The sequence below is a fragment of the Andrena cerasifolii genome, chromosome 6, assembly GCF_050908995.1.
Source record: "Andrena cerasifolii isolate SP2316 chromosome 6, iyAndCera1_principal, whole genome shotgun sequence".
Lineage (NCBI taxonomy): Eukaryota > Metazoa > Arthropoda > Insecta > Hymenoptera > Andrenidae > Andrena > Andrena cerasifolii.
In genome coordinates this window covers 4,708,477-4,735,898 of record NC_135123.1, presented here as the reverse complement: position 1 = coordinate 4,735,898, position 27,422 = coordinate 4,708,477, and the positions used below count along the sequence as shown (strand labels likewise).

The 27,422-nt window shown below is 39.4% G+C and overlaps 1 protein-coding gene across 1 annotated transcript in view; it reads right to left on the bottom strand.

The window, feature by feature from the left end:
• LOC143369799 (furin-like) overlaps window positions 1–27,422 on the bottom strand; it is a 431,604-nt gene that overhangs the window by 77,200 nt on the left and 326,982 nt on the right. The gene's annotated exons all lie outside the window — the stretch shown is intronic.

The window sequence follows — 27,422 nt, the reverse complement described above, 5'->3', positions numbered from 1 at the left end:
TAAATAAAATTGACAATTTCAATGAAAAAATCCCGGTCCTCTAAAGGTTAATCCTGATATACTCCACCCCCCACCCCCCATACACACAAAACTCGATCAGAGATAAAGAATAGTTATAATATGGAAAGGAAGTACGTATTTCCACGTAGATAATCAACTGACCTTTTTTTCATCATTAAGGCAAATTGGACGAGCTTCCTAATTAACCAACTTATTTCTAGCATATCCCATACAGTTTATGACGTCTCATTGTTCCTCTAGACTCTAGACTCCAGCTGGAGTTTATCTGAAAGTCTATTCTTTCTCCAGCGTTTAAATGCACGCTTAACTTTTACTTCGACATTTTACCAACACACTGCCATTAGATACTCTGGTTATACTCTGCGTATGAATTGGAGTTGGTTGATTTGAAAAGCATAACGGGCAAATTTGTTATTTATATAAAATTTCGAATAATGAATAAAAGTGACATAAGTAAAAGTTAACCCGAGTCAACTTTATTCGACGATTAAAGTTAATTTTTTTATTCCGCTATAATTCGACATTTTTACTTGCAAAACTTTTTGTTACACCCTTAAAAGGTGGTAGAATAAACGTGCAAACTGATACGTGCAATACTTGCTTCTTTTTTTAATTTGTATGGCGTTTATGAAAATAATAGAATCAGAGAAGCAATGGCTGCAACTGCTTCCATATTATAAATTAGATTCCTCCGATTAGTTGCAATTTTAAATTTCAAATCGGTCAGTTGTATGTTATCTATACGAGATCGACTTAAGAAGTCGATTATATTAAGAAATAACTCTTCGCGCTGGTGCAAAGAGCGTTAAAACCATACTCGGCGATACGTCTTGTATATTGGTAATATTACACTGCCGACTTGTTGACATTCACCCTAATTAGCTTCATATGATTAACTCGGCTCGCAACGGGAAGAAGCGACAGCTCCATTCCAGCATGGAACATAAACATGCACAACCACTCAAAAGTTTGCTTACGTGTGTTAACGAGAGTGAAGTTTATAAATTTCGCTGCCATAAGATGAAATTAACACACGCGTGAAATTTATTATAAAACTTCCTTCCCACCCACATTTCCTATAATTACTATCCTCGAAAGCACTGACATTTTTCTCTCCGCGCAAATTTTTCAATACCACACATTCCATTAATGTAATGAAATAATTCCATCTATTCCAAAACAATTCCAACGAATACCTTCTGCTTCCCAACAATTATTATTTATTTGTTCGCCAATACACTCGGTTTCGAAACCCCGTTCGTTATATAATTATCGATTAAAAGTTACTAAAACCCTGTAAAACTATGTATTGCCGCGCAATTAAACATGCCAGAGCCATGACGAGCTTCGTAATTCAAACACTCGCACATAACCTGCGGTTAACTTTGATTCAGTTTACAGAGCCGAATATGTATCATTTCCCAATTATAACAACAATTAATACCTACCCAACCAAGTAAATTGATGCTCATTCCATAATATCTGTCTGCAATCATTCAAAATGCTAGATTGTACAATTATTTGCCGCAGCTTTCAGGGGCGAGTCTGCACCTTCGGATCGGGGGACATTTGTTAAAAAAAACTATCACAAAATTAACGATTTCGTAACGATTTGATTTTTCTGTCCAAACGATTCGTCCGCGACGTATGGTTTCTTTTAAATTTGTTCTCTTCTCAACGCGCAGAATACGTTGATGTAGAAAATAAATTTACCATTAATTTTAGTGTTACAAATAATTTATCGGACTGTTCTTTTAACTAAGGTTCACCTCAAAAGGTCTAGACAAATAATTCCTCTACACCCTGTACGTACAGATCGCTAAATCTAAATACTCTTAGAAGCTGTGAATTGCGAACGAACGTATTAGTTCCTTCCTCCAAGATGATCTTGGAGAGTGTTGGGTAAAGGTGAAGTTGTAAGAACAGTTGCGGCTTTTTATATTATGCATACGCAATCTGCAAGCTTACACAGCGCGAGAGATGTCGCACCTGTCCGTAATTTGAAAACCCCGGACCAAAATTCGTGAGTCGAATTCTGAGTGTATTCGCCAGGACACTTATGGCTACTGAGTGCCAGGAAGAAACCTCAAGTGCTCGAGGTCCTAATTAGAGTCTTTGTTTCTTTGACTGTAAGAATACAAATTAAAATCTATATAGGAAAGGTCTGGGTTAGGAAGTTAGGAACTAGGAATTACAATCTCAAAAATAACAAGGTAGGCTCGTTTTTATCATAAACCCAGTCTCTTGTCTCAACACTTGTGATCATCATAAACCAGGATTCCTGGACAAACGTCCGCCATGTGCATCGGCCAGGAACTGTTACAATTAATTATTGCAGGCTGAGCTCCAAGAATTTCAGGACACCAGGTCCCCAAAGAAAAAGTGGAATCTCTCGTTTGTAGTAGCCACAGTCGTCATGTCATGTCTCTGAAAATATACCTCGGGCGATTGTAGAAAAGCACATCCATTCGCACAAAGCAAACATAAAAAATGGAAAAATATTTACATCACATGAAGAACGTACCACCACCCTATGTTATAGAAAATAGGAACACTGTGGCACTATACCGAACACATCAACAAAACATATTTAGTGTACATTTCTTACACCTAACAAACACACCATTTGGTATATTTCGTAGCTGTATATTTAAATAAAAATGTTTTTTGTTCGTTGCAAAGTTCGCAAAGCTCGGTGGCTGGCAGTTATCCACGCCTCTATCATCACCACCATTATTTCTTGATATTAAGTTATCAGGATACTAGTGGTATAAAGACCTGATCCTGTTAGTGGAGCATTCCAGAATAATTGGGCCAAGCTTTGCAGAAACCTACCAACCATCAAAATGACAAAAAATTAGTTAAATACAGATCTTTATTTTGCAAAACAATTACCAACATATAGGACACCTCTTACATTATACAATTATTAAAACTACCAAGTCATAGTTCCATTTTAGGCTTAAAAACAAAAACTACAGAAAATTTAAAACAACACTGATTATACTAGTCACTATTAAATAACCCATTAAAAGATATTGTAAAACACCAACAAGAAATAAAACACCCGATAGAAATAAAGCTACTTTTCTTTAACAGTTAAAATCTTCAAACTAAATCTACTGAATTTCAGATCATTGAGGGTTGGTAGCTTTCTGTATAACTTAGTCCAATTGTTTTATCCTTAGATAAAATAAGTGACAAATATCTGTTGGATAATGTTTATATCCTAAGATATACATTCCTCAGATTTAGATGCTTTTACAGCAACTTTTATAATCACTGAAATATTTGGATCAATTTGTTACATGCATTTTGTAGGTCTGAAAAGGTTAATACAATTTTACACCGTGTTAACCTCCTTTGGTGGTATATTGATCAAGACTGACTAAAAGGGTAGTCTAAAATCACAATTAAATAATGTAGAACAACTTACACGTTATCCAATTTCCACCCACACAGGGTGTAAACCAAAAATGAAATCATTAAGAAAACGACAAGCATTCCTCAAGTCAAACACTGGTTTATCAAAATCGATAAAAGGCAAATCTGACAAAAGGAGGTAACGACTAGATCGAAGGCTTCTTGGTCCAAACTGGGCTGAAGATGTTGAAACCGATAAGTGTAAACAAATCCTAAACAATTAGATACTAACGCTGGACAGTTTTATAAGAAATGGCTTTGAACATGAAAACTTCGAAATTATCGGATCGATTTTGTTTCCTTTACACTAGAGCTATTCTTTTGGCCCGGGTACCCGGGTACCCGATGAGACCCACGGGTAGACAAAATTACCCGGGTACCCGATGAGACCCACGGGTAGACAAAATTACCCGGCTACCCGTGGGATATCCGGGTAGAAAAAAGTTACCGGACTACCCGGGTAGACAAAAATTACCCGACTACCTGGGTAGACAGAAATTACCCGACTACCCGGGTAGACAGAAATTACCCGACTACTCGGGTAGACAGAAATTACCCGACTACTCGGGTAGACAGAAATTACCCGACTACCCGGGTAGACAGAAATTACCCGATTACCCGGGTAGACAGAAATTACCCGACTACCTGGGTAGACAGAAATTACCCGACTACTCGGGTATGCATGAGATACCCGAGTAAATGAGTTAATTGAGAAGTCCGATTTGACAGCCGATCGTCTTTCGACTTTCGATCATTTTCGGCTAACATCAGTAATGAACTTCAAGCAACTGAATGTGGTATTCTGTGCGCGTTACGATTATGAAGGGCGCCTTTTATGAATAACTGTAAATTATGCGCAGTACACGAAATGCTGCATTTTAAATTCTGTAATAAATTTGCCGATGCATTCATGTTACTTGCATTGTCATGTACCACAGCAATTAATATATTTGTAATGTCCCACCTTCCTACATTCCTATTTCCTATTATAACGGCTGACGGAGTTGTTTGGGATTAGATAAGACTGACTCCTCTACTCTTAAGCTAATAGGGGCAAGCACTGTAATAGGGCGAACTACCCTATTGTAAGTGCAAAGAACGTCGACAGTTCGCAATTTTCGCATTCTGATCAAAAGACATTCTAGGTATCATAGTCATAATTTCATAATCATACCGCGCAGACAATGTCACATTTAATTGCTTGAAGTTTATTCCATTCATTAGTGATGTCAGTCGAAAATGATCGATAGTCGGAAGAGGATCGGCTGTCAAATCGGACTTCTCAATTAACTCATTTACTCGGGTATCTCATGCATACCCGGGTAGCCGGGTAACTTCTGTCTACCCGGGTGGCCGGGTAATTTTTGTCAATCCGCGTATCTCGCGGGTAATTTTTGTCTACCCGGGTATTTCACGGGTACCCGAGTACCCGGCGGGCGGGTAGTAACAGTTCTACTTTACACATTATCGATTTTCGTGAAGGGGATACAAATTCGTACACGACAATGCCTCACGATCGATAATTTAAATAAACAATTGAGTTTTTGATTATAATGTATTCCGTTAAATGCGTTAAAGTGAAAGCAGTTTCCCCCGTGAGGGGAGCCGCCAACTTATGGGAAATTTAAGATAAAAAATGTGTAAATATCCCAATATGTAGTTGGCGCTCAACCATCTGACCCTTACCAACTACCGATCACAATTTTTTGCGAATATCCCAAAATCTGAATGTCTTCAGAATGTTGATCTTGACAACATATTTCAAGGTCACTGAAATCGGTGCGGACTACCCTTTTGTAAATAATTACCAAATAGGTTCGGGATTTAGATTAGATATTCCTCTTTACATATATTTTCTCAATCGATTTTATATTAGATTATATATTATACCAAATTACATTTTACATTTCTTGCTTCAAAATTTTTTATACAAAGGTAAATTAAGCTTTGAACGTTATCAGATGAATGTTGTACCATTTTTATAGAATTATTCACTATTTACATTTATCGTTGCAGTTCCATTTTAATGGAGTTAAGGAAACACGTCGCAGCAGAAAATTTAATTCTCGTGTAATATTTTCTTATTGCTTTTATCAAGATCCACGAGTAGCAAGAGAAACGAAGTAAATACGACGATTTCGAAATTTTAATATTCAAAGTCATTTTTATAAAAATGTGCAAGCGTGGGCCCTTATACTCTGATATTTGTTTATACATCTCGGCTCCAACATTCTCAGCTTGGCTTCGTCCAAAGAGCACTCGCCCAGGTTGTGACCTCTCCTTATCAGTTATCAGTGACTACAAAAAGTAGTCTATCTAACAGATTGTGAGTATTTAGTCGCAAGAGGTGTAACAAAAATATTCATCAATATTCTAAGTGCTTTAGTAGTCACGTGGAATTAGTCGGGTCAGCGCATTCAAATTGTCGCGAGCGGGGTAATGTTTTGCTCCCAAGAATTGGTGTCAACAGATTGACGAGAAGAGTGAAGAGATGCGCTGAGAGTAAACGAGATTTCCACAAGGGAATCAGTTCTTTTGGACTAATTAATAAAAAAGAAGTATCATTTTCCTTGATGCGTCTTCCGTCTGCAGTTTCTAACGATCCTGGAACAATGAGAAACTTTGACTTTTATTTCTAGGTTTGTGAGGGGTATGATGGGGTAACTCTCATTTTCATTACCCCATCATACCCCTTCTCACTGCAATCATATGAACACTGCCCGAAACATTATTTACAAAAGTATAAAATAACATGCGTACCTCATAGCTAGCTAAATTCTGCCTCAGACACAGATACATGTACCGGAGATCTTCCATATTATTACATCACTGTCACGGGTGCTAAAAATAAGGAAAAAGCAAGGAAGTCCCAATAAATTATAAATTCTGATCTAACTTCGTAATGCGTCCACATGTTTCATTGATTCGCTGCTCACTGACGGCGCCGATAGCCACGCACCTAACGCGTATGCTCAATTTTAATTAGTGCGTTTGTATCTCCAGATACGGGGGGTACCCCGTCTTGACCTCCCACCTGTCTTGCCCCACCTTCCCCTACACCGATTTATATCTTTGTTCGGACTCATTATCATCGGTAGAACTTCACCAATCAATTCGTAGCACGTTCATAAAAATAGCATGCAAATTATGGTAAGTTAAAGTTGGCTCTACTCCTCTTCCTTCTCCATCTGTTTGGTTTCGTTGAGCTCGAGGTGATGAAGGATGAGGATGAAAACAGTCGCAGGAAAAAGTTGCCGGGGATGGATCGTCCAAATTTCACCAAGCAGATTTCATTCAAATGCACCCGGGCTCCACTGTTACTTCCTATCACCCGCATCCCATTACTCCAGCAGAAGTTAGTCTTGTTACGATCTACAGCCCGAGACAGGTAAAAATCGACAAAAGGTCAGACCATTATTTCCCTCGTTTAAATTATATGCGACGCGCACGTGCGCACAGGCGTTGTTCGGCGGAAGAATATTAAATTATTCCGCGGAAGATTATTAAATTATTCCACACACCGTGGAACGGACCAAAGAGCGCTTAAGAGCTAACAAATCGACCGAGAGGCCGCGCGTATTCGGCTCGGCGGCGACAATCACATTGATCATCCCGGCGAAGTCAGATATTAGCCCGTTGTTTCGGTTAATCGCCGCATCGTCTCGCTTTAATCGCGCAATTAAATTCTGAGATATTCGATTCTAATTAATCCCCGCGCAGCCGACAGGTTCTGCAACCACAGAGCCCGCGTGTAATCGAAGTAGATCGTACACCGACGCGGCTCCTGGCACCAAGTTCTGCCCCCGAGTCCGTGTATTTCATCCTTTCTGTGCTGGCAGCTTCGATCGACTTGCTGGCGTCTCTTTTTATCGCGCCCCCTCCGCCCCCTCGTGTCCCACGTCCACGATCCCTTTGCGCGAACACTCTTCTTCCCTCTTCCGCTTATTTCACGCGGACGTGTACGTACACATGTTCCCGCGGTGTCGCGGCGAACGTGCTCCGCAACGGCTGCTTCTCGGATATCGACTTCCATTCCGTATTCCTCCGAGAGACGAACGGCATTTCGTTGAGGAGAAACGTCGCGATTATATTTTCTCGCCTCGTATAACCGACCGCACAACTATATCCGGTGCTCTTTCATCCCCCTCTGCAGCCGAGTCGCCGTGTTACCGCGCGGACAGCGTAGGGACACCGCTGGCAATAGCTGACCATCATCTACGAGGCTCTCGTTACCAGTGACTCTGCACGTGTTACAGACTGTGACAGAGATTGGGTCTACAATACAATCGCGACGCCTTCGCTACTTGGAACAGTGTAATTCCTATGCACCTTGCTCCTCACGGAGTCTATTCTTCGTTTTTTCAGAGTGATTGAACCGCGCAGAACATCAGATGTGAACGACAAGTGTTTGGGGATCCGGGTGTAAGGGATCGGCTGCTTAGGATAACTGAGTTGCGAATGGAATATGCATTGGAATGAATTCGCAAGATGCATGTGGACGTTTTGAACGCCGGGAGTGGAAAAAGAGGTACCTAGTTGAGATGTTAGGAATTAGACAACGTATAACTGATCAGTAATTGAGGGATTAGTGGAATTAGAAGTTGAGAATACTTTTTCAAAAGTTATACTGTGCTTTGTTCTGTAGCATAGGGTAAATAATGTCGTAGGAATCGTTTTACAGGGTGAGTCAAGTAACTTGTCGACTTCGAATAACTTCTGCAGTATGAAAAAGGGCAGTGAATTTATTGTACTTACAAGTACGGGCAACACTTTCAGCACCTACTGTAACTAAGGTATGTAGCGAGACCATGATCAACGTTTTTGCAAATATTTCGCTAATTATTAGGTTTAGGACAGATAAGCCTTAATACTTTCTTAGAGAAAATTCACTGCTCTTTTAAATTTGAATGCAAACAGATGCGCAATCCATTTAAAAAATTCAAGATCACCTTGATATCTCGTAAACAAATAGGGTATTTAAAACAATCCCTTTCAGCATCATATGTTTCCTTCGATACACATTTTTGTAGAACACATACTTTACAAATTATTCGGGGTAAACAAGCGATGTGACTCACCCTGTATATTTAAGTGGTTGTGTCGATCTTAAAGGCTACATAGCGTGCACTAACCCTAAGCGGAATATGTACACATATGTAAACCGTACTCGGCGCGCGGAAAGCTCTGAATGCGCTATAAAAGACACTGTTTTGCCAAGAAATCCGTAGACTCTGTCTACTTGAGATAGCAAGGTCTGCATTCTTACCCGCGGGGTACGGGGACTCACTGTGTTCGGGTTGAGCTAAAATCGAAGATCACCCGCAAGGTATGCATTCAGGTCCTCTAGGTCTAGAGGCTTTCCCTGCTTATCTCGAGAACGCAATGGCGACGCGCATCGAGATCCACTGGGTTCCTGAACCCGTAGTCTGTACTAAATAGATAGTCTAGCATTAGATAATCTAACAACAGAGACCATAAGTGGCGAAGCCTTCGACAGTAGCTGCCGAACAAGTCTCTGAGGCAACAACGTCTTCTGACAAGTGTGGTATTCTGTCATTATGTATTAGAAACACAGAATCTGCATTTTGATCCCATCCGCACATTTAATAATAATTCTACAGTACAAGTACAAAAAGGAAATAAATAATTCCTGCTTTTCAATAGTAATTGGCAAGGGGCGGATTTGAAGATTTAGCGTCCCTAGGCTAACAAGCGTCTGCTACCCGTTCCGCGAAATATCATCAAATATTTTAATTTAAAACAGTCGACAATGGCAACACACATCTGAGTCATTGCTAATTCGCTACATGAAAAAAAGTGAATGGTTTTTAAAGATGCCTCAAGCCTCTATGTTTAAAGCTTTTCCAATTTCTTTCGATTAAATTTGTCGCTCCCCGAAAGTTGTCGCTTCCCCAAAATTTGACGCTCCCTCAAATTTGCCGCTTCCAGAAATTTGACGCTCCCTCAAATTTGCCGCTTCCGGAAATTTGATGCTCCGCAAAATTTGTCGCTCCCCAAAATTTGATGCTCCCCCAAATTTGCCACTTCCAAAAATTTGATGCTCCGCAAAATTTGTCGCTCCCGAAAATGGAATGCTCTCCGGAATTTGGCGCCCCTCAAAATTTGCCGCTCCCTAAAATTAACCGCTTCCCAAAAGAGTGACCCAAAAAATTTTTAGCCTCTTCTTGGTCCCACGATTTTAGTACTGAATTTTGTGCCAAATGATACCTTATGATGAGACATCAATCACAAAAAAAATCGAGTTGAGGTGACAATTAGGTTCTGAGATATGGAAGGTCAACGAAGTGAAAATTCGTAAACGCGTCAACCGATACGCTTCGATGTACGAACTTCTATGTATAATTTAAACAAGTATTTCCAAGGGTTTTGCTGACAGCTAACAACGAATTTGAACTTAGATTTTCAAAATTCACGAAAAAAGAAATAAAAATCACGAAATGTAAATGTCTGTATAGTGGGTGTTTTTTTTTTAAATATATCTTCCACCATGAATCGGTCATTGTGAATTTTGAAAATCTAAGTTCAAATTCATTGTTAGCAGTCAGCAAAACGCTTGGAAATAATTGTTTAAATTATCGGACTGACATAGAAGTTCGTACATCGAAGCGTATGGGCTGACGCGTTAACGAATTTTCACTTCTTTCACCTCCCATATCTCAGAAAATAATTGTCACCTCAACTTGAAATTTTTTTTTTGACTGACGTCTCATTATAAGGTATTATTTGGCACAAAATTCAGTTCCAAAATCGTAGGACCAAAAGGAGGCTATTTTTTGGGTCACTCTTTGTCGCTCCCCAAAATTTATCGCTCCCAATATTTTTGCCGCTCCCGAAATCTTATCGCTCCCAATATTTTTGCCGCTCTCCAAATATTGGTGGTTCCCCAAATATTGGTGGCTCCCCATATATTGGTGGTTCCCCAAATATTGGTGGCTCCCTAAATATTGGTGGCACCCTAAAATTTTCTGCCCCCCAAAATTTGCCGCCCTAGGCAACAACCTACTTAGCCTATACCCAAATCCGCCCCTGTTACGTAATTGGTGTATCACAAACCAACGGGAACGCTAAATTTCGTATGGTGCTACCTATGTATGTACTTGACAGATTAACTCTCGAGATGCGGGCACTTGGCCCTTTGAACGGTGCTACAATCTTGAACCATGGATAGGCATATCTCTGACAGTATTGCTACAATTCGGACGTTAGTAAACGTATTAAAGTCCTTGTTTATCACTATTGTTAAAAATTCTTGTGTTTATGAATAAGGGCGACATTTAGAGTCGCTACTTATTCTTAAGATCATCTTAAACTTAAGGGGACCTTCCGGTCTAGAGCCCCAAAAAAAAGGTGATCTATAGGAATTAATTAAAGGAAAACTACTACATATAATGTAATGGGACTTTTTGCATTGTATTAAGGATGTCTCAAGCTACAGAAATATATTTTTTGTTTTATAATTAATCATTCCAGACGGCACTGGGGAGTCGTTAAAGTCAAGGCGTCAAAAAATTTATCCAAATCGGTGGGACCTGTATCTCCAAAAGTTATTATCCGATTCGACTGAAACTTTTCTTATTTTCAAGAATATACTTCTGGCTAGAGGGCAAACCAGGAAAAATTACAAAAATGACATTTTTTTTTTTAGAAAACAACGACACGTGAAGTTTGAAATCACCCTTTCAACGCCTTAGAAAATTATAAATTTTCAATTTTTGTAATTTTTCTTGGTTTACCCCCTAGCCAGAAGTATATTGTTCAAAATAAAAAAGTTTGAGTCGAATCGGATTATAACTTTTGGAGATACAGGTCCTACCGTTTTGAGAACACTGTTTCGAGAAAAACGCGTTTAAAGTTTTACGTTGTTGCCCATGCATTTGCCGCTACTCAAATGCCTATAACTTCGGGAATTTTACGAATTTCAACAAATCCCTTTAAACGCGTATTCCTAAACTGTTGAACATTCGAAAAATAAAATACAAAAAAAATCGACTTTTAGACCGGAACCTCCCCTTAAGAATCGACTGTGAATACCGCCCTAGGACTAGTATTTACTGTATAGGACATCGAAAAATCTTGGGACTAAATTTATGCAGCGTATTAAGGGCGACGAAAATCGCAGAACGAAATAGGTTAATAAATAAATTTTTAATTTAAAAATAAAATTCACAGGGGCTTCCTTCGCTCTCTTGGAACGTAGCATCAATCCTGAAGAAATATACTACACTTTTCAACACCTTTCGTAGCGGTGGAGACAAGTTCTGAAGGTACCTGTTAAATCCTGTAAAACTTTGAATATTTCACTACTGGCGGCTAATTTGCTCGCACGGAATGAGGTTTTTTCTCTTCCGTCTGTCGTTGCTGCAATGAAAGTTCTGACCGTTCGACCGAAAAGTCAAATACGCCGAGCGGTGAGGAGACTTTATCAATGTCTCTGCGCGAAGAAAAAGAACATGTTGAGTGTACGTCCCCGTTACGTACGATCGAACAATCGCAATTTATTTCGCCGCGCTATCTAGTCGAGCGAACGCGTGCAAGAAAGGTCTCGTCGGTCTGGCCGCGAAATAAAAGACGAAGAACGAAACCCGCGATAAAGTCTACCGAGGGAGGCAGCGATACAAGATGCGCGTAACTAAGGCAAGATCTCTCTCTCTCTCTTTTTTTTTATCGTTTTATACCGTGCCACAGGAAGAAAAAGCAAAAAGAAGTTACCGTTCCCCGCGAACTTCGTTACTGGTGAGAAAAAAAATTATATGGCTGTAAGAACCGAGAAATGGGAACTTCAATGTACGAATGTTTGCCTCAACTTTTCTTGCGTACACATCGATATCCTTAGCGGACGTCATATTTTCGAAACTATCATGCTGGACGAAATTATATTACGGCAATAAAAAAAAAACACGAATTCTTAAATGTTAGTATGTCTATACAGAATCTTATTTGTTTCTATGGGAAATGCTAGGTGCTTTATCTAATGATACAACTATTCTTGAATCTGCACGCTTTTGAACATTGGACAAAGTATCAAATACTCTTTTCCCGAAAACTGTTGATCCAAGTAGACACGTATTACTTTATTAGTCGCGACTGAATACTTTCTCTTTGCTAAACTGTGGCGTAAATATGTCACGATCATATTGAGATATTAATGCAATTCTATCCTGAACCTGTTTCACTATGTGTATTAAACTTTGATGGCGGATGGCTTGCCAACCGCCCGGACCGCAGATGGAGAGTCCATTTTGACCCATAATGCAACTTTACTACTGTTGCGCCGGTGTGGTGCTCGTCCCATATGGGTTAAGGAGCTCGCAATAAATATGGGCTCCTTAAATTGAAATCTCAAGAATAGGGGGTTTTCGAGAAAGTATAGCTGCCAAATCTCTGGTGGGCGGGCGAACGAGTACCTGTAAGTCAAATTTTGGTAAAAACGAGATAAGTATGCTAACATTCCCTACATTGCTGTCCTCTGCGTGTGGCTCCAGTAGTGCCAGCCAATATAACTTTTCCCCGTTTTTTTTTTTACCGGAGATCGTAATAGTAGAATGTCAAATATACAGTATAATGACGGGAAAAGCAGTATCAGTTGAGTTAAGTTGGTAATTATTTAGAAGTTTTCCATCCTCGCCGATTTCAATGATTTTTGGATATGTGATCAAGATGAAGATTCTGAACAACTTTTTCCTATACATGTTACCGCCGCACGACCTTCGTTTCCGAGATATTTGCGAAAAACTTCTGTTCATTTATTCCGACGCAAAGCATCCCACTTTCCAACTTGTCCCGGGTATTAGTATTGGTTGGGGTTAGATTAGTGCGGGGGGCGCGTAAAGCGTGATAGCGAGCTGATGTGAGTTTAGAGATTTGCACCAGAAACTTGCGGATGCCCGTCAACACCACGACTCATATCGGTTCGCTGTCATGCTTAACGCGCCCGCGAGCGGGCTCGCGCCCCCCGCACTGATCTAGCCCCAACCAATACTAATACCCGGGACAAGTTGGAAAGTGGAATGCGATGCGTCGGAATAAGTCAAAAGAAGTTTTTCGCAAATATCTCGGAAACGAAGGTCAGATTCGTCATTTGTTTTGTCCCATGCTGGCGCGTACGCTGCCACGGACGCGTACCTACTGTAGGTAGGTATATGGCAGAATACACTGTGTAGTAGCAGTAGTTTTTCGCGAATATCTCGGAAACGAAGGCCCAGCGGCGGTAACATGTATAGGAAAAAGTTGTTCAGAATCGTGTCCCCTACAACATATCCAAAAATCATTGAAATCGGTGAGGGTGGAAAACTTCTAAATAATTACCGTTATGTCGATAAATGCGATGAAGAGAATGATATCTCACCTCAAGCTAAACAGTTTATTTTTTATTCTCTTTTGTTTACCGAAATTAAGAATAAAGGTAAATGTTTATACCAGAAGTCATTTAAAGTCATTTGTGCAATAAATTTTTTTTTCTCAAATCCCTATGCTACATCGTAGGTATTTTATTAAGGAACACGAAAATCATCGGGTTTTTGATTTCAGACGAACATGTTCGTTATAATTTGTTAGGTTAGTCACGCGTGTAACGGGGGACGAGCTTCGCGGGAGAACAAATAACTCGGTCATTTTTTAATATTTTTGTACAGTATTTATAACAATATATGCACTAATACATGCTCTACCCATAAGAAGAAAATAAATAATTTTCAACCTCATAGTATCAGTAAAAAAAATTCGTCTAGTTTAGTGCTGTTTCGAGCGCCTCAGGGTGGCGTAACCCCTTAACACATACTCACATCAGCTCGCTACCATGCTTTACGCGCCTGCAAGCGGGCGCCCCCTCCCCTCCCTCCCATGATCTAGACCAAACCAATACTAATACCGTCGGTTATGAAACTGATTTCAATATATTATGCCGAAAGTTTTTTTATTAATATCTCTGAAAGTATGGCGAACCGCCAAAAAGTTTAGGGGGAAATGTTGACAACATATGTCAAGGTCATTGAAATCGATGAGGAAACACCTGTTCTGCGTAATTACCAATTTTCCTACTTTGCATTGAAAAAATTATTTTTCCTTTTTTTGCCACTTACATCGTTTACCATTTCAACTCCTCAATTGTGAATGCCCTTCGATTAAAGGTTACTTTGTAGGCTTGACATTATTCCTGGCAACCCCATAGATTTGTAACAAAATGGCACTGCGCGTTATACTGCGCGATGTGTTAACAATAATTAAATACAAAATGCATGCATAACTAGTCTTCCTGATTTCTCCATATTTTTTGTTTCTCGAGAAAACAGAAATGAGATCGTATTTCTTGAAAATTCTCGGGAATTCTCGAGGAATTGAAAAAAATATTGCAAAATTTATATTTTTCGAATAATGTTGATAATATTTATCAAAAACACAAGGAAACTTTAACTAAATGATTATTCCTGTCTAATTTATACAAAACTTGTGTAAATGAAAAAATAGATATTAAATACAATTGGTAAATTTATTTATTTAATACAAAACTTGTACAAAGCGAAACATTACTTTTTGCTTTTAAAATTTATTTTTAAATAGCACAGTGCGTCTAATGTAGCGTCAGCGAATCTATTTTTTTTGTGACAAAATCTGTTACTGTTATATTTTCACGTTTTAGAAATATCTATTTTGGGTGCTAAATGAAGAACTGCGTCTTTTGACTCTTTTGGAAGAAATTCTGGATCATGCAAAAATTTTATATTTTATATTAAATTCTATATTTCTTCTTTAATAGCCACAAAAAACTCATCAGATACTTAATTCTGTGTACAATTTTTCTAAATTTTTAAATAAGAATGTAAGAGCACCTTCAGCAGTTAATAACATCCAATCTTCTGTACTGTGATTTTCTATTAGGATTCATATAGGTTCTAATGTTATTAATAAGACGTACTATAAATTGTAGATGCATTTATACGTTCGCGATTAACTAGTAATACATTCATTTACGAAAATAAATGATATATATAATATTGTTCCTAGACTTAAGTTTCTCGAGAAATTATAGTATTTCTCGAGAAATAAGACATAAGCAATTATAAAATTTCTCGAGAAAGTATTCTCAAGAAGGAACACTATACATAACGCAGTTACGTATTTACCCTTACACGAAAACATTGTCCTAAAAATTTAATTAGTTACGCATACCCAATAGTACCGTTCTCAGAGCGAACATCGCATTCGACATAGATTAACTCTTTCTGTATAACTGTTGCCGCAATCTAAATAGGGGCGGAAAGTAGAGTGACAGACAGCCGACAAGAAAATTACAGGGACGGCTGGTGTTTCAAACAATTTCCACTTTAATAGGTAGCACCGATGCTTAAGTTGATCGCGATGAAAATGATCCGTAAAGCAGACCGTACTTGATCGAGGTCGAACGATATACACGCACCTGCTGGATCACGAAACCGCGCTTTAACACTCGTGCCTCGCGGATTAAACACGAATTTCGACACTCAAAGGCAAAGTAGAACGAGAAAAATAATTGTTCATAAACGTCATCAAGCGAACGATCTCTTGTTCGTTGCTTTTCGTTCCTCTCTTTTTGCTGAACGTCGATCATCCGATTAAGTTACGTACAGTAGCGGGCAAAAAAGTGACCACTTTTTCCAACCACCCTACTTCTATTACCTTTCAATATTAACTGAAAACTGCAGTATGTGCCTAATACATATATTCTGAAAGAGAATTAAAAGCTGTATAAAACCCAATTACAGTTAAATTTACTAAACTAACAAACAAAAACCCTACATAAAATTAAACAAGACAACACACCTTTAAAGCCACTTTTGAACATTAATAAAAAAATTCTAATATTTTATTGTGTACCAGGAAATTAGACTCTCGTTCAAAACTTAGTATTTAAGTTTATTCAAAAGCAACTATTTTAAATTCTGATACATGGAGGTTTACGGTGAATACAAATATACGAGCTCTAACTGCTTGAACGCTCTGTGACTGACTACTGCTAAAATTCAACTGCCACCTGGGTCCCACAGACAAGCAGCCCTTGCGGAAAAACCGAAACAACGCTTCGCGCCCCCGTCGGTTCGCCTTGGGTGAGGGTATCGAAGGTCGAAGTTAGTCCCACGCTTTTTAATGGCTATCTCAAGAAAGACAGGGTGAAGTGTTGAAAAGGGTGCTTGTTGACGAAAGCCAGACGGATCTCCAACAATTTTGCGGAGGCACCTTTTGCTTTCAGGACAACCTGAAAATTTATTAAACGTGGTAAATTCTTTGTCGACCCCAAAACAGTGTTACCCCATTCAATGTCACCTAACACTTTTGTTTGTCAGTTAAATAAATGCAACTTTAACTGGGTTTTATACAGCTTTAAAATCCTCATCAGGATGTGCATATTAAACATACCACAATCCCAAGTGTATGCTAAAAACTAACTAAAAAATAGAACAAATCGAAAAAGTGGTAACTTTTTTGTCCGCTACTGTATACCTGTAGATGCAACCACGCGAAGGCGAGTTAGGGAACTGAATGGTCAAAACTGAATTGATATAGACGAGTTTATTGCGACCTGTCGCAGAATGCAGATTATAACGGAGGTCGGAACTTAGGTAACTTGTGTACGGAATGAAGGACGCCACATAACTGCCTAAATTTTAACGTGGTTTCTGCTTCGAAGCGTTGACTGCATCGATATTGGAATCTGACTGATTGAGCAGACGTGAAGTCAATCTCATTGGTTAGTTTCAAGGTGTGTGTTGGGAGTTCCAGAAATGTCCTTACAGGAACGACAAGTGGTCGTGATCTTGGCTAACTCGGCGTCCGAGGGTAGTAGTTTAGGGAATGTAAGTTATGTTACGTACTAACCTGTCAGCGGGGTGGTTTCGCAGCCACAAACGTTCCGTCCGTATTTTAAAATGCATTTTGGGAAATAACTGAACGTGAATTAACTCGGTTTAACGACAGCAAATCCTGCGCACAATTTACTATTAGGGGCATTCCACGCGAAATCGGACACGTTTTGGAGTAACATTTCGGACGGGGCTGAAATTTGAATGTGTTGTAGTCTTTAGGGATATATAAACATATCTCGAAGGATTTTTGACAATTTTGAGAAATGTCGATTTTACAGCTGTTTTAAGGTAAGCGCTAACTTTTTTTCAATAAATTATAACTGTGGAAGTAGTAAACGGATGGAGATGAGGATTACGGGGATTTGTAGAAAAGACATTGAAGTTTTAAGAAAAAATTATTTCAGCTTCAGAAATAATTTTTTTTAACCATTTTTGTGCAATTATTTTAAACAGATGCGGTTTTTAACGGGCGCGATTTTAAAAATCTGAAGAAAAAAAAGAATATAGTTCTATCCTTCCCCTTCATGGTGTAATTGTCATAAATATGGACATTTTAAAATTGGCCTTGTAAAAATTGTCGAAAGTTGACGCTGCGTCGCCCAGCACCGCGGTACTCGCAGCGGCCAAGCGGCTATACCTGATATCAGGTCCGAATAATATTTTTTCATTCATTCTGTATGTATTTTCACAACTTTTCATTTACAATATATTAAAGAGGAAGGACCAAAGTATATTTTAGCATATTTGTTATTAAGTAATTAATTCAAATACAAAATGAAAAAAATTGAAAACAGAATAACGTATCAACTAGCCCCGCAGTGGGGTAAGTTGATACATTTTACCTACGTCCAAATAATATTTTTTCATTCGTTCTGTATGTATTTTCACAACTTTTCATTTACAATATATTAAAGAGGAAGGACCAAAGTATATTTTAGCATATTTGTTATTAAGTAATTAATTCAATCAAAAATGAAAAAAAAAATTGAAAACTGAAAAACGTGTCAACTTGCCCCGGTCTCCCCTACGTACCTCCTTTTGCAGGATTGTAATTTTCAAATCTTCGCGACTAATAGTCTAGATTCGCTACATTTATTTTTCTATCGGTTTATACACTCGTCGAATTCTGAAGGGGACAGGGCAATTTTAGACTTCGCTGGTTAATACTCATGATATCCTTCTTCCAACCTTCACTTACCGTAAAGTTCAGTGATAAATATTTGAACGAGCTAGAACAATTTTGCCCTATATTTTACCTGTCAATCCCACATGTATCGATGATTACAACACACTTCGCCTGGTTTTATATAGATTTGCGAAGCGTTAAATAAGTAAGCAGTTGCTGAAGCAATCTTGATTTACAGGAGTAAAAAATTCATTTGCAAAAGCCACAGGAAAGCATTTTTATACAGGCCACAGAATACTTTGGGAAAAACCTTTTACCAGCAAAAGCTATAAATCAAAACGAAAAGATTTTTATCAATGCCTAAGAAATGCTCCTTGTATACAATATTTGTTCCAAAAATTTAGCGGCAGTTAAATATCATCGATTGGAAACGTTCAAATTTGTAATTTTTCAAATGCAAAGAAAGCATACGAAAATTATGATAAACTTAGGAATATATAAAAAAATGTTTAGTTTAAAGCTCTTCGTAAAAACATTACTTCTGTCAATATTAATTAATAGAAGAAACACAGTGTATTTGTGTTGCCTGTGGTCACCGTATTCATTCTGAGATAAGACACGTATATGTAGGTATAACTAAAACTTTAGTTGTAAAAACGTGTTCGAAATTTGTAATTTAGAAATTATTTTATATTTCTACCAACGAGTAAATAAACCAATTTTAATTCAAGAGACTACAATTTGATTGTCGTCATTTACCCCGCATAAAGCGATTACACTATTTTAATTTATTTTTAGATGTGAACATTGCATCCGCGAGAAAAAATCGTCGTAGGTTGGATTTAGTGCTGGAACGTGACTCTTTCGGAATTTTTAGGATTAATAATTCCCATATGCTTCCATCACAGTATTCAGTTTGCTTACTTATGACCGGCAAAATGAAAAATTAATATTACACTCGGAAGATTGAAAATCCCTACTACTGTCAATAGCAGTTGATCCATCGCTTATCAGAAATAACTATGGAGGATTTTAAAGTTTGCAAATTATGATTTTCGATTGCACATCCACGCGTTTCTTTAATACCCGATTTTTTTAAAAATATCGGAAATTTGAAAGAGCACTTAAGAAGACTTAAGCACTAGTATTTCGTCGCAAATTAAAATATGATGGAGGGGAAGGTGTGTCTGCGACATTGTTTACTAGAACTGCAAATATTACTACAGCCATTTATTGACTTTAACAATGAGAAGTTAAATTCTCTAAGTGCCCCTCATTTTCGACGAACGCGACGCCAAATTTGAGACGCAGTTCTGCGTGATATACTACAGCTAGAGGAAGATGTAGACTTGGTTCAAAAACCGCAGAAAACTTTGTTTCGTCAAATAAAATATCCTTTTTAAGGAAACAAATTTTTTTCAACATTTTGTTAACGCGAGTGTGCAGCGCTTATTGCGCCACGACACTTTCGTTTGAAATTTGCACTCTCTTGTACCTACTTTAGGAGTTATAGGCGAAAAAGTAGGAGTGCCTTTTTGACCGTTCGCAGTGCTGCCTTGTTAGGTAGAAGGTGCTCAAGGTAAAATGGAATAAAGGATATGTTGCTCTCTCACGAAGTGATTAACCTATCAGTTTTAGTCAAGTTGCAAGTTAGGGATTAGTTAGAAAGCATACGGGCTTCCTACAGTTGGCTTAGTTCAGTGATGAGAAACCTTTGGACCGTAGTGGGCCAAAAGTGGAAACCTAATACTCTACGCGGGCCGCAATATTTAATACTTAAATATTCTAGTCAAAGAATTTCAATTTATGGGGTGAATTTTTAATTTCTGACATAGATTTGCAATTTAAACAACTGTGGGCCGCAGGTCAGTGGCTGGAGGGCCAAATGCGGCCCGCGGGCCGCAGGTCAGTGGCTGGAGGGCCAAATACGGCCCGCGGGCCGCAGGTCAATGGCTGGAGGACCAAATGCGGTCCGCGGGCCGCAGGTCAGTGGCTGGAGGGCCAAATACGGCCCGCGGGCCGCAGGTCAGTGGCTGGAGGGCCAAATGCGGTCCGCGGGCCGCAGGTCAGTGGCTGAAGGACTAAATGCGGTCCGCGGGCCGCAGGTCAGTGGCTGGAGGGCCAAATGCGGCCCGCGGGCCGCAGGTCAATGGCTGGAGGGCCAAATACGGCCCGCGGGCCGCAGGTCAGTGGCTGGAGGGCCAAATGCGGCCCGCGGGTTGCTCATCACTGGGTTAGTTAATAATCAGTTACGATTGATTAAATATACAGTTGATGTCAGTCACAATTAGGCTCCAGTTAACACACAGTTCCCAGAGAGGCAAAATCAGGAGCAGTCAAGATTTCACTTACTGTTAGACTCAGAAAATAGTAAAATTCTTAGTCCGTTAGTGCAGACTAATCGGATGCTCAATAATCAGTTTTTACATAAACTATCGACAAAGTGTTTGCAATAGTAGCAAAAACAAAACCAGTTAGCATCCAAGCATCAATATAGTCAGAGTAGTCAAAAAGACTTAAGCTCTCAGTTATACCCAGAAACAATTTGATCCCTCAGACAATTAGAACGAAGCAACCAGACACCCAGTAATCAGTCAATGTAGAAGCACTTAGGCATCGAACATTATAAAGAGCAATCAGACTCCTGCTTCACTAACCACTGTTCACTATCAGTCACTCCATTTGGGGGTGTCAGTGAAGACGCACAAGAGCAACTGAGAGGCTCTCAGTCACGAAGTAAATTCAGTCTAGGTGTGTGAGCAATTAAGCTCATATTCAACACTGAGAAGCAGCCAGAGCACAGTTTAACCTTCTTAACAATTTTTATCTACTACACTGTTACTTACTATTGATAAGTAAACAGGGCGGTGAACAACTCTGGTTGCAAGCCATTTCTTAGATAGCTATAACGCTATGCGTTAGCAGCATTTGAAGTAGTCGGGAAGTTATTAAATGGAATGCCTCCGTTTTCGTTTCGGAACCTTGCTGCAAGTTTATTTTACAAGAAGAAACTTTAGAGAAATAACAACCCCGACGTGGAGCGGCGCGCGCGCGGCCCAGCCACGCGGACAAAACATACACAGGCGGCTCGCGGTCGTGAAAACAATAACTACGTTGCGAGGCGACGCCTTCTCGCGTCGGGACCAAGGCAATTCGGTGTACCGAAAACTTTGTTTGCCGCTTTCCCGGCGCCATCGAGATTTGAGACGCCCTCTCGACCGGCGAAATTAGGGAAGAGTATAAAACGCTCGTAAAACGCTCGCAAAATGCTCCGCGTCGCTACTTGTGCTTGCTGGCTGCGCGTCAACATCCACGTAATCGAGTTAATCTGGATGTAATTACGAGAGATGGGGTCGTTTATTTCCTCGGATGAAACCTCGTGGCATGGCTCAACTTTTTTCTTTATCGATGTAACCGTAATATCGCATTCTTCTCTCGTAATTTGTCAAGAAAGTTTCGTTGACATAGGTGGGCAGCTATAAGGAACTGAGGGTAAACATCGCGACTACAAAGCAACACTGCTCCCAAATTTGAAGTATCAATGTCGGGGTAAGTTTTGGTCAGTGGCCCACCCAGAGGTTGGCAAGGGGCCCTGGCACCTCCAAAGAAGAGGCTTTGTAAGAAGGAAAGAAAACTGGATTATATTCTTTAAATAAATTTTTATAACCACCTAATGAATTTTTCTGAATTTGCGTTAAAAAGTACTGCCCCGCCACGAATCATGGAGAATTTCCTGGTCCCAAATCTTTCTCCATAATCCGAGGAATACTGAACATCGAAGAGTCGGCGTTGGGGGAATTGGTGACGCGGCTGGCCAGTACGCAGAGGACTCGCAGATCTTGGGTCCGAGTCCCATCGGCCGAGGCTCTTCTTTTCGCCTACGAGTTACATACTGCACCGTATAGTACTGTCTACTGTTTAAAGATGTCTCACTAATGTGTCTTTGATATAAACAAGCTAAGCTTCCCCTCCTTACGGCTTTAAATGTGGCATAAACTGTAGATCCCTGTAGTAGATGCCTGACTGCAACCGACCTTTCGTTTAGGGCCTCATTTCAAGCGTAGCATGTCCGGCAGTGCACGGGACCCTTTAGAATTGTGAGCAACCTATGTATCACTCATAGGCGCATACTGTGCCGGGATGGAACGAAGTCGGGTGAATGTCATAGAGGCAAGAGGGGTTCTTCGCTCGCATTGGCTCCCGCGGCCCGTGTTCCGTTAGCTTACTTTGTATTCGTCGACGTTGTCGCGCCGGCCAATAGGGATATACTATTCGGACCCGATATTCGGACCCCAGAGTTTCTCGACCGACTTCTTTCCATTTGGGCACAGTAGGTTACAATAACTAGGTGGTCCTCGATTGAATAATGTTCCGTGACTAAACCACCATGTGTCTAGAGTTCAACTGTCCTATTGAAGCGCTGTATGTTTGGCACAACGAAAATGCCGCGAAATTCAAAATCACAGGTGTTAATCTCGATCCTTGTTTCATCCTAAAACTGCAGCCAATAGGGTCGTAAAGATACAATGAACATGGGTTGCAATCACAACTCTTTCAATTTGCATCCCTTTCAAGTAAGATGAGAGGTACACGCCACGTTCTTCGCCGGCATTAACGCCATTTCTATCAGCGACACAAAAATCAAGAACACTGCCCCTCGACTTCCATTTTCATACTGAAGATTTCAATGCTGAGCTTCGAACTCTAATTCAGTGCATGCAACAATAGCATATGTGTAACGACGCTACAATCAAGCTAAAAAATTTGCCCTTCGGAAAAACTAGAAAATGCGATTAATATGAATATTCAAACCTTTTGCTTCAGGCCCTTGTACTTACATTTACATATTTTACAAGGGGGCAGGTTCAAGTGGTTTAAGCAACCGATCGTAATGAAAGGGAAAAGAACGCCCGAAATGCACCCATTTTTGCAGATATGTTTCAATTTATTTCCAAAACTAAGGGTCTAGGAGAAAATCTGACTACACCACGCGATGCAGCAGACAATTTTCCTCCGAAAATCATCAACAGAAGTGGTAAAACACCTTTTGTTTTCAATACAGAATCGAAAGAGTTTGGCAAAACGTGCGGCGCGGACAGTGGTAGTCACGCGCGTTACGCGATTCTGTGACGCTGAGCGGCAGAGGACGCGCCCACCGCCATTGACTACCACTGTCGGCGCCGCACGTTTTGCCAAACTATTTCCCTTCTGTATTGAAAACAAAACGTGACTTACCACTTCTGTTGGTGGTTTCCGAAAGAAAATTTTCTGCTGCATCGCGTGGCGCAGTCAGATTTTCTCCTAGACCCTTAGTTTTTGAAATATATTGAAAGATATCTGCAAAAATTGATGCATTTCGGGTGTTCTTTTCCCTTTGATCGTTGTTTAAACATATTTAAATGTTTATAATGCAATTATAACTTATATCGTTGTGTTCACGAGGGTCCATAGAATAATTTGACGGGAGAAGCAACCGAATAACTATTACTGTTTAAACACAAAAGTTGTTCAAACTTGAAAATTTGCATATTTTTTTTCAAAATCGAATTTCTCGAAAACTGAGGGTGGTGACGACAAATAGTTTGTGGATTCGTTTTCAGCGCACAAAAGTCTATAAGAAACGGCTATTGAATGTTACAGATCGAAATGGCTGTTGGACAGTGTAATGTTCAGAATGTATGCCAAATATGCGACTAGGATTATGAATTGCCAGCAATACAATCAAGGGTTGCATCAACCTTGCATCCTGCTTACTTCTACGGCATCGCTATATCTTTGCACGGCACAGCAACCACTCACTCAATCTGTCACGATCAAGAATGCGAGATATCCTGGCACGCAACCGCTAACGGATTTAAAGGACACGGTAAATCAGGTTTAGGCAAATATGATGCACGCCTGTTAATGAATAGTGTAAGTGCACCTAATATTGCCTAGCAATACCGCCACTCGTAATATCTCGTGAAGTAAGTGCTGACATGTGTTGGTAATGAACTGAATTAATAGCCAAGCATGTGTAGGAAGACGTATGGTTGCTGCAACGTCGGTTAAGCACTGCCCAGCCTAGAAGTATTTTAGTGAATCTTGATAGTGTACAAATTTATTGAATAGTGAGAATTTTACATCACATTGGGAGAAGGTAAGTTTAAAAAGTCTACGAATTCATGAATATTTACTGGGATTTGCTGATTACTCACATGCTTAAGCAATTTAATCGGTTGCAACATTTTTGTTAACGGAAACAGCTTTCTTGTGTTTTACAGATAAGCTGAATTTCATTCGCCCAGCATGTAGGTAAACGTGATCGTCTCAAAAAATAATATGGAATGATATAAGTATTTCGAAATTGTATTTCTTTATTTTTATGATTGAGATGTTTTTTTTTAAACATAATCCAGATTAAAAAAGTTTGGCCAAAAGCGTACAAAATATTCGTATGGTTAAAAATAATAAATAGGTGCACACATTATAAATATATTTTGAAATGCTCATATATATACGAATTGATGAATATTAATTACCCTGAAATCTATGCAGTTCAACTTCTACTTCCCTTATCTACTTTCATACATTCCGTTTTGCGCAACTGGATAATTAAGTTGCAATATTGATATTTGTAACTTCATCTCTTTCTGTTGTTTCCTTTGCTATTTATATACTTTAAGGGGACCTTCTGGGCTAAAAGTCGATTTTTTTGTATTTCATTTTTCGAATGTTCAACCTTTTCGGAATAAGTGTTTAAAAGGATTTTTTGAAATTCGTAAAATTCCCGAAGTTATAGGCATTTGAGTAGCGGCAAATGCATGGGCAACAACGTAAAACTTTAAACGCGTTTTTCTCGAAACAGTCTTCTCAAAACGGTGGGACCTGTATCTCCAAAAGTTATTATCCGATTGGACTGAAACTTTTCTTATTTTGAAGAATATACTTCTGGCTAGGGGGCAAACCAGAAGAAATACAAAAATGACATTTTTTTAGAAAACAACGGTACTTGAAGTTTGAAATCACCCTTTCCCTATAGTTTTCATCCTTTCAACGCCTTAGAAAATTATAAATTTCCAATTTTTGTAATTTTTCCTGGTTTGCCCCCTAACCAGATGTACATTCTTCAAAATAAGAAAAGTTTCAGTCGAATCGGATAATAACTTTTGGAGATACAGGTCCCACCGATTTGGATAAATTTTTTGACGCCATGACTTTAACGACTCGCCAGTGCCGTCTGGAATGATTAATTATAAAACAAAAAATATATTTCCGTAGCTTAAGACATCCTTAATACAATGCAAAACGTCCCATTAAATTATATATATTAGTTTTCCTTTAATTAATTCCTAAACATCACCTATTTTGGGGGGCTCTAGACCGTAAGGTCCCCTTAATCTTAATCATAATGTCACCTTATTTGACCGTCCTCTACCTACTCATGTCGTGTCATATCATTATAATGTGCCAAACGGTTGTTGCCCGTAATAAAGAAACAAACAGAAAAAAAATATTTCTCAAGTAGGCGATATTATGTGCACTTTCCCAGGGTTCCATTATTACTTGCATTGCTTCATCCCATTCGCGATTGAAAATCTCTAGAGTTCAACAGTGCTAATCTGCGGTACATGAAACATAAACAATTTCGCTTTTATCTGAGACTAATTGGACACACAAATATCAATTACCCTTCAATTGAGAACGACTTGAATTTATGTCGGAGAAATCCAGACCACTTACCCTATGAATTCATGCGGTGGCCGATCTACTCGAAACCCTGAAACGTGGGTCCTTGCATCATTAATTCGCAGAGCAATGGCTGTCGAATTCCAGATAATTCCTCTTTTATCCGATGATATCGTGGCGTTTTGACTCTGCTCTACAGCAAACAAAACTGAGCTATGGAACTCTAGAACCGGGACCAGTCAGCGCGTGCAGATCAACGCTGGATACACGCAAAAGAGTAATCGCCACTGATCACTGCTAAATGACTCCAAATTGCGATGAACTATCCACAAGCGTAATAGATCAAAGAGCGCTGCAACACGTTCGACCCATCTCGTATTTGCACGCGTTTGTACATCCAAGCGCATAATACAGGGACGCATAGAATCTACGGAAGGGCGTGTTTCGCTTGACCGCGTCTAAACAACGAATGACTATCCGGAGCTACGTTTGCTTATCCGCGTTCGATTGGGATTCCACCGGGACAAATAATTCTGTTTCCATGTCTCTCGCAACCTCATCAACTCACCATTCCGGTACTTCTTCCATCCAGCAGCGTTTCCAGTATCGTCATCATTGTGAGGGAATTTGTGATGTTCGCTATTTTTGAGATTTGGAATTTCTAAGTACGCATGAGGGCTGCGGTATCGCAATGGTGTAAGTTCAAATTTGGATGATGCTAGTTGATCACAGTTTTTAAGTCTCTAAGGCACTATCTGTGTACTTTCATAGTGAATTAAATTATAACTTCATTCTTGGCTGAGAAATAGGAACATTTCTCTTTAACACTTAACTCACAAGCGCAGAGCGTTGCGAAACGTATTGACGTAAGTCCGACCAAGTGTCGTCGCTCTTATTAGCGCAACGCAGGAACAGTATAAATTATTGTAACGAATGTGCGGGTGCTGATTGGATGTTGTGCTGACAAGTGAAAAAATAATACGTTTTTTTGTTTAATTTTTAACCCTTAACTGGTATCTTGGGGTCGCTCATGACCCCAGGCACGCAAAGTTCGCTGCAAAATTTTTGGTTGTCTAAGCTTGTAAACTGTTTTTCTAATTAATTTTATAATAATAGTTTAACTTTCTAGGTTTCTATTATTTTACACATTACCTAAGAACAAAATATTCATAGAGGTTGATTCAGGGCCGACTTTACAAATTTCTGTGTCCTTTTTTATTTGGGGTCTGCCACGACCCCAGTATACCAGCCACGTTTGCCAAAAACAGTATACCAGTTAAGGGTTAAGTATATAAATATTTATTATGGCAGCATCTTGAGCCCTTAGA